Here is a 6,006-nt window from a genome sequence, read left to right on the forward strand (position 1 = left end):
CTGTGTGGGAAGAATAATAATTTTTTTTCGGAATTTTGGTAGGTTAGTTACCAATTTGAGTTGGATCATTAATCAGGCAAACAATTCGGCTTCTCTTCCCATTTACGCCACGAAATTAAAGAAAAGGAGATGGTCGTTATTGCGGTGGTTTAAATATCCAAGACAAATCTTCTTTCTCTTTGGAATTAGATTGTATTTCATCACCTTTATTAATAGATAATCAAAACGGTCAGTTTAATCATCAAAATTAGAAGTAGAAGCAGCAAATGAAGGGCGACAAAATGAGGCAAGGAAGTGCAATAGTTTAAGAACATCTTGTTTGTGACTGTTTAGATCACAGAAGATCATATAAAGGAGTTTCCATGCTGATGACGTTTGGCATGGATATCCGAACTGACAAGAGTAACACATGAATTAATAACACATCGGGTTTTAATGTCTATAAGTAGCGATAAGCAGCTTTGGTGTATGTATTAATTCCCCGAATGTTAAAGTATGCGGACGTGTTTGTAGCATGGAGTTTCGTTGAATTTATGGAGTATTTTATTGTATTTTGCAATTTTTGGAATTTGTTTGTTTATGCGAAATTTTTTACCACAGAAACATTAATTTTTATTCTCTCTTTCATGTTAGAATAATGGTAAAATTCATAGAGAGGAGTGTGTGTGTGTGGGTTAGATGAACTTGAAGACATGACTCTCACACAGAGCTGTCCAGACGTGAAACTGCTATACCTGCATTCTCTCTGGATCCCAGCTGGCTTCGTAAGCAGCAGCAGGATTACTCATCAGCTGATCAGAAAGCCTCACGAAGTGTTACCAACCCGATTCAGTCCGTATGCTATCTGCAGTAGACGGGTTTGCGGAAACTACTTTCATGCTATACCCTCGAATGGAGGGTGTTCGAAAAGCTCGTATAAAGATCCTTCGCGTCTTAAACAGGAATCGAAACCAGAACAAAAGGCATCGTCGATCCGACTTAGCCACGGCGGGCACTCCATGAAGTACTAGCTAATTTCACTGAATACGATGCGAAGAACATTTCCAACATCTACGCCGCATATAAGAAGAAAGAGGAGAAACAGGATCCTACTCTAGTGACGAAACATGACAACAGTCACTTCACTCCTACAATAAGTAAGGCGGTAGTGTTCCACAGAGCGATGAAACTTATCCTAGAAAGCTAATTGGCATTCGCGCCAACTAGGGAAGCCGTGCATTTAAAGAGGCAATATTCGCCTCAACAGATCATCCTCGTTTATGGCAACAGGCCATACCACAGGGAGAAGATATTTCCTGTGACAGCACTATTAATAAATTTTGAGGCCGTTTGCAATCAGAAGTATGTTCAAAATACTCAGTTTTGCAAAAAAAAAAAAAAAAAAAAAAAAAACATTTGACCCGATATGGATATAACACGTCAACTGTCGGCGAATCCATTTTAGGAGTTTCCTTCAGTCAAGAAAAGTTTTCGTGTTTTTTGTGCCTATATGGAGGTGTGGAATTCTATGAATAAAAATGATCTATAGGATTGTAAATAACTGAAGCACGTGCAAGTAATTTAACAGTATCCTCAAGGAAGGACACCTGTAAAATGAACAGATACAGATGAGCAGAAATTTCATCGCTCCACGTGAGAATATCGCCCCACTTATTGCAGGCCGGAAGCTGCATGAAAAAATTCGTGTAAATATTTGCACGATACATTTATGTTTTTATGCATGTACACTCATATGGTTGCAGAAAATCTTAGTTAAATGAAGAATCTGAAGTTATCTGCTAATACAATGGAGATATTTCCTTAAGCTAAGTTTGTAATGCTTCATGCATCCTGTGAGCTTCATCGGCGACTAAATCCTTCTGATTCTGGATTTGTCCTGAAAATGTTATAACCACATGGCTTAACAGATTTTTCTAGATGCTTGTCTTCCATGTTTCAAGAAATACTATCTTTACATTTTAATCGCAGACCTTGCAACGTAATATCGCTTTTTCTGGTCATACCTACATCGTTGTGCGTTTTCTCAGTTTGTAGGTTCACTCGTGCCACATATAGAATGCATTTTAAGCTCAATGAAAATTTGCGAGATAGTGTATCTTTTCAAACCTTAAAATATTTTAACTTAAAATTGGTTAATAAATCAAGTTCACCTTGCTCCATGTATCTACTAGGGGGATCTGAGACGAAAACACACGGCATGATTAAAACCGGTGACAACTGGACATGTTTATTGCCGTGACCAAAATCGTTTTATGTAAACTATTTTATAGATGGCTTAGAATATTTGTGGAAACTCTTCTAAGCTATGATCTCTTGCTTCATTCGGGTGCATTTGCAAGAGCTTCTTTTATTGAAAGAAAAAAAAACGTTCCAACCGTAAGAAGAGAGACTAATTTCCTAGACTTCTAAATGACGTAGAGGTGCTTATTCTCAGGATGTGGGACAGATTTTTTTTCTCAGATCCAGACTCGTACATTGTCTTGTTCCAACAAACTAGCTAGTATATAGAAATATACTAACTGGTTTGTATATTAATCAATCAGCATATTTCTACATAACTGACTCAATCAACTACGCAATTATTGTTTACAGCATAAATTCCTTCTTCTTAAATAAAATTAATATGCAAAAATTATGATATTTCTATTAGAGCACGACTTTTTCCAAAGTTCTACGTGCTGTTTTCGCTAAGAGAAAAGTGATGAATATAACAATATTGATTTTGTTTTCGGTTTCCTTGTACAATTGTAAATATTTGGTGGATTTCATTCGCTTATGCAGTCTCAGTAAACTTCCTGATGGATAACAAGTCCGATTCTTAGTTACTGACTACAGAAATTTTTTTCAGTTCCACTCGATTCCAGAATTAGTCGATTTTGGCGTAGAAAAAATATTTTTTATACAGGAAGAAACTCAGGTTTCTAACTTTGTGGTTTAGCAAAATAAGTAAAAGCTAACAAATAATAGAGTTATGAATATTGCCTTTCATGCAGCACTCCTAGAAGCACCCAACTCAGGTGATGAGGCTGGCTGTCTATTAATTTCATAAATGTTATGGGGAAAGTCCCTCCCATTACCTTTGGGAACTGAAAACATATTAGAGAATTTATTTATTTTTGCAGTATTTCCTAATAAGAACTGTTAATCTTTTACTTAATACTTCAGCTTACAAAAATTCCATTCCACGTAACTTAATTTAAAATATGAAAAACCAAGTAACTGCGTAAAATATTAACTCGGTTAGCTATCAGTTAAACCGACTTTCAACTACTAGTTCGAAATATTTTCATTCATTTTATCGACATGTTTTCTATTGGCAAAGTACTTCGAACAGCAAAGAATTATAAACACAGTCCTGTATTCAAATAGAATACAAAATGGCCTAAGACCACAGTGCTTAAAACTAGTGGTGTGGAAATAAATTTAATTTCCGTGTGATGGTACAGTAGCAATAAGTTCCCTTTTACAGGGTGGTACGGCATCATCTAGTCCCCCCCCCAATTTTATCCGGGCCCCGGAACCTGCATAGCTGACGAATCAGGCCTATGACTGGGCCAGTATTCTTGACTGTAATCCGTGTGTGTCCTCGGACCGGTTTGCCTGTTTGCGGGATGAAAAATCCCAGATAAACTGGCGGAAAAAACCTGCTGTCCACGCCTAAGATCGGCTAACTTAGCTATGGCTGAGAAAGATCCTTAAGCGTCTCACGTCTACGGAAATAGAACCTAAGACACTCCTTCCACAGGCATATGGTTGCGAAGCGCAAAGCCACTAGGCTAACCGCGCGGACAGTGGTGTGGACAGTCACATAATATGAGGCATGTTTCTGTTTTTTTCGGGTTATCTGGAACTGATACATTCGACATACTGTATATCAATATCTGCAAATAATGAAAAAATAAATCTGTCATCACATTTTCGCTCCGAAAAGAACGCAGAACGACACTGTTGCATGACTTAAGAAATACTAGACACGTGGTCTCTTCCTTTTTTCTTTGCTGAAGTTGTTAGAATTTTTCAGTTCTAAACGAAAGGCAATGTTTTTAATCCAAATCAGGATTTATTGTACACAGTGGTATGCTGAAAACTCAACCGCGTATTCTATGGTCGAATTGAGGACGGGATTAGAAACAGTTTTTTTTTTCTTGAGACAAAAATTACTCTGAATTGTTCAGATTAAAAAATAGCTTGAAAAAGTTTGTTTAGTCATTGAGAAACGATCAATAGTCATTCGTCTACAGGACTCTGGTCACTAAAGTTATAACGTATACAGGCACTGAACATGTTAAAAAATTACGTTAATATGCACTGCCCTTAAGACTTGCCACTGGCGAAAGTTTGAGTCCGTTCCTGTTTAATATTGTGATGGAGGTGGTGACGGAAGACTTTGCCTTGAATTATGTTGTATGCAGATGACATTGTGCTGTGTGCAGAATCAAGAGAAGAAGTGGCAGCCAAACTGGAAAGTTGGAGGAAAGTACTGGAAGAGAGAGGTGTGAGACGGAGCAGAAGTAAGACAGAGTATATGTGTTGCAAAGTGGATGACAGCCAGGAGACTGATCTGGAGCTGGAAGGAAATGTCATCCGGAAGGTCAGTGACTTTAGATATTTAGGTTCAACAATGAAAGATGATGGTAAGGGTGAGAAGGAAGTGGGATGCAGGATACAAGCAGGATGGGGGAACTGGAAAAATATGGCTGCAGTACTATGTGATAAGAGTGTGCCGATCTAAAAGGCAAAATTTACAGGACAGTAGTGAGACCCACTATTACGTATGCTTTGGAAACTGTGGCCCTGAGGAAAAATAACATCAGCAGGATGGAGATAGCGGAGATGAGAATGCTTAGGTGGATGAGCGGTGTGACCAGAAAGGATCATCTGAGAAATTACTATGTAAGGGGAACGGTGAAAGTTACGAACTTAGGAACAAAGATACAGGAGGCAAGGTTGAGATGGTTTGGTCATGTGATGAGGAGGAAGAGTATGTGGGAAGAAAGGTCATGAAGATGGATGTGCAGGGGAAGAGGAAGCGCGGACGGCCAAAGAAGAGATGGAGGGAGATGGTAGAGGAGGACCTGAGGATGAAGAACTTGGCTGTGGCTATAGCCCAAGACAGGAAGTTGTGGAGGAGACTCACCACAAACAGCGACCCTACTTAAGTGGGAAAAGCTGCAGAAGAAGAAGAAGACTGTCGAAAGTTTGAAGACTGATTATACTTGAATGATAACGTCATAAATGCTAGTTTATATTGTAGTTTAGTGATAATTCATATTTTAACCTAATGATATCGGCATTGTTTTTAGTATTGTAGGACCAGTCCCACAATATTGAACACCACGCAAACACATCATTACAATTAATAAATTGCGGAACTAACCAACGAATCACTGGCCTAATCACCCTTAATTCTTAGGAAGGATTTTCTAAAAGGTTGTTTACATTTTTAATCGAACATTTATTGCTCAAGAAAAGTCGAGAATACACAGAGGTTTCAGGATTTTTATAATTTGTCAATAAAAGAGAAACAAGAATTTAATTTCATTGTTGTTCCATGGTTATTTTACTGCCATTTGTCTCTATTTGAAACGAACTTTGGAACAGTCTAGCTGCTTATGGTATACAGATAGTTTCCTCTCTATATCCTTTTCCCAAAGGAGCTGAGTAGGGTTTGAAGTTTTTCCTTTAGACGATAGAAAATTGCTGGCTGTTCTGTAGTCACAAGCACGAAGAGTTTTCTGAAATGTTTATTAGACACAAAACTAAGTAGAGGTACGGCTTTGCCATCTTTCAAGTGAAAAGAGACGGAAGTGTTTGTGATTAATTGACATGCTATCGACCCTATGAAGGATGAAGACCTCGGTATGGATAAAGCTTATCCACCCTTTTCCATTGCAGAGGTCAGTGAATAGGCACGAACAAACACTGATCAGCTTTACAGTGGAACACTTTTGGAAGGAAGGATAAACTGGCACAAATTAAGAATGAGCCATCTTTCCTAGTGTAGCT

The sequence above is a fragment of the Typopeltis vanoorti genome, chromosome 20 (genome assembly GCF_054136105.1).
Source record: "Typopeltis vanoorti isolate ZY-2024b chromosome 20, IOZ_Tvanoo_1.0, whole genome shotgun sequence".
Classification (NCBI taxonomy): Eukaryota; Metazoa; Arthropoda; class Arachnida; order Uropygi; family Thelyphonidae; genus Typopeltis; species Typopeltis vanoorti.